Source organism: Stegostoma tigrinum, chromosome 13, assembly GCF_030684315.1.
Source record: "Stegostoma tigrinum isolate sSteTig4 chromosome 13, sSteTig4.hap1, whole genome shotgun sequence".
Classification (NCBI taxonomy): Eukaryota; Metazoa; Chordata; class Chondrichthyes; order Orectolobiformes; family Stegostomatidae; genus Stegostoma; species Stegostoma tigrinum.
The window spans coordinates 8070410-8073896 of NC_081366.1; positions in this window are offsets into that span (position 1 = coordinate 8070410).

Consider the following 3487-nt stretch of genomic DNA (forward strand, 5'->3'; position numbering starts at 1 on the left):
TTAAATTTCCACCTTCCAACTTCTTCACCACTATCTTTACCCAACAGTATCCACTTGTAGAGTCCTTGAATTTTGCTCAGCTTACTTTCCCACCTAAATGCATACAACAGTGCACATTCTTGGGCATTTTTCAGTTCAAACACACGAGATACACTTCACTTCGTCCTCTCACGATCAAATGGCTACCAACCCTCCTGACAAATGAAACAGCAATTTATTTGAATTTCTGTGAATTCAGTTTACTATAATCGTTGTTTTCATTGTGGATTCCGCGACCTTAGGAGATGTCAGAGTGGCTGTTCTTGATATCAAGGGAGGACGATTGAGAAGCAAGGAGAACCAACAAGACTCAAGTCAAAAAGGAATCAATAGGAAAACTCTGCTGTGTGAGTAATTTGTTTGAGAGATTTGTGTGCAGTTGGAGGCAAGGACTGACGAGAGATAATCAGCATGGCTGTGTGTGTGGGAAATCGTGTCTCTCAAACATGACTGAGTATTTTTGAGGGTATAACCAAGAAGATTGATTAAGGCAAAGCAGTAGATATTGTCTATATTGACATTAATAATGCCTTTGACAAGGTTCCACATGGTGGACTAATAATAAAGTTAGATCACATGGAATTCAGGGGAAGCTTGCCAATTGGATACAAAATTGGCTTGATGATAAAAGACAGAGGGTGATGGTGTAAGGTTGGTTTAGGACTGAAGGCCTGTGACCAGCAATGTTCCACAGGCATTGGTGCTGGGTGTCATTTATATGAACTATTTGGAATGACAAGAGGTATGGTTAGTAAGTTTGCAAATAACACCAAACTTAGTGTCACAGCCAACAATGAAAAAGGTTATCTAAGGTTACAAAAGGGGCCCTGATCATTTGGGCCAATTGGCTGAGGTGCAGCAGACAGAGTTTAATTTGGATAAATGCGAGGTATTGCATTTCAGTAAAACAAACAAGGGTAAGATTTATGCAGTTAATGGTAGGGCCTTGGGTAGTGTTGTCAAACAGAGACCTAAGAGAACCAACAGTTTTTTGAAAGCTGTGTTACAGTTGGGCAGGATGGTTAGGAAGGTGTTTAACACATTTGCCTTCATTGCTGAGACCATTATATATAGGACTTGCAAAGTCATGTTGAGGTTCTACAGCAAGTTGGTGAGGCCACTGTGTACAGTTCTGGTTGCCCTATGATAGGAAGGATATTAAAATGAGAGAGGGTTCAGGAAAAAAAATTACCAGAATGTTGCTGGGATTGGAGAGTTTGAGTTATAAGGAGAAGCTGGGACTTCTTTCACTGGAGCAAAGGAGATTCTGGAGTGATCTTATGGAGGTTTGTAAAATCACGAGGGGCATAGATAAGGTGATTAGCAAAAAGGTCTTTTCCTTAGGGTGGGAATGTTCAAAACTAGCAGGAAATCTTTAAAGGAGAGAGGAGAAAAAGATTGTAAAAAGGGACCTGAGGGGCAACCATTTCACAGAGACTGGTTTGTATGCATAATGAACTGCCATAAGAAGCAGTAGATGCAGGTAATGTTACAATATTTAAAAGGCATTTGGACAGATAAATGAATATGAAAAGTTCATATAGATATAGGACAAAAGCAGACAGTTGCGACTAGTTTAGTGTGGGAACATGGATGATTTGGACCAAAGTGTCTGGACTTGCCCAGCCAGCAGCGCCCTCATCCCATGAATGAATATTAAAGGCATGTGGCAAGCAACATTTGTGCCCCAAATGCCAGGCAATGGCGATCTAAGAGAGAGTGTAACCAATGCACCTTTATGTTCAATGGTGTTTCCATCACTGCGTACCCCACTATCAACATCCTGGGGTTAATATTGATAGAAACTAGACTAGGCATATAAATACTGTGGCTGCAAGAGCGGGTCAGAAGCCAAGACATCTGCATCCAGTAACCCAAATCCTGTCTCCCCAGTTCACCATCTACGAAGAAGAACTCAATATTATGATGGAATACTCTGCACTTCGAAATATTTGATGCTGTGTAGAATAAAGCACCCCAATTCATCCACCACTTTAGCGTTCACACCCCTCATTATGGGCACACAGTGGCAGCAGTTCGGGCCATCTACAATGTGTACTGCAGCAACTCACCAACTGCACCTTCCAACCTGTGACCAACACTACAAGCAGACAGGGGCAGCAGAGAGAATGGGAACTGCAGATGCTGGAGATTCCAAGATAATAAAATGTGAGGCTGGATGAACACAGCAGGCCAAGCAGCATCTCAGGAGCACAAAAGCTGACGTTTCGGGCCTAGACCCTTCATCAGAGACATTGGAACGCATGCTAACTACCAGTTCCTCTCCAAATACTCACTATTAAGACTTGAAACAATAATCACTGCTCCATCATTTTCTTTGGGTCATCCTGAAACGGACTGTGGTGATTCAAGAAGTCAGCTCAATGCCATCCTCTCAAGGGCAGTTAGAGATGGGAAGTAATGCTGGATTTGCTGTCCATACTCGTGATCTAAGCATAAAAAGACAGTTGGAGATATGAACACAAGGGGAACACTTTGGGTACACCCTTCAATCCCTGGGTGCAACAGTGAACTTCCAGATGCTGGTCATTTTAACATTTTAATTCCCCATATTGTTCCCATATTGCCCGTGACCAGCTACAGTCTTCCAGCACAGCTCAACCACAAGATACAAACACCTTAGCGTTTGACTTTGCTTTTTATAGTATTTTCTACTCAACAATCATTGCATTCAGAATGTTTCATTTTCTTTTTGAGTTAGTCCTCATCTGGTTTTTTTCTTTACCCCATGTTGCATTCAGATCATTTTTAATGTAGACATTCACAGCTCAGTGGTAACAATTTTTTTTGTTTCTTCTCCACTACAGTGTCCCTATGACCACGACAACCACAAGATAACGATAGCTTCTAATCTCCCCTGCCCTCCACCCTTTCACACAAGTTCCTTTCGGAATCTTCCTGCCCACCACCCTCTTCCACTCACTTAAAACATATGCATTTCTGTTTTCCTCTGCTTCTGACAAAAGGTCACTGACCTGAAAGATCTGTTTCTTTATTACTGCTGCCTGACCTGCTGAATCTTTTCCAGCATTATGTTTTCTTTTGCTCCAGACAGCTGTGACCCAGACCCAAGACATGTTTTGCAAAACCAGATACAGCTTGCAAGGTGTGCTGCTGGGGTGGGGGTTGCTGGCTTGTCGTTACAGATTATACTAACTGAAGTCACAAGCACTACCAATGCAACTGCATTTTGGTAACAGTAATGAAAACATTGTGACTGTTCTATACTTTCAACTCAAAAACCAGCACTTTAGGGTTAAAGCAAATCTGTGTGCAGATTCCCTGGGAAGTGTGGCAGAGGTTTGGAACTCTCTTCCACAAACATCAGTTGACGCTGAATGAGTTGGCTTTAAATCAGACGGATACATTTTTGTTAAACAAAGGGTACTAAGAGTTAAGAGCCCAAGGGAGCTATATGCAGTTAGGC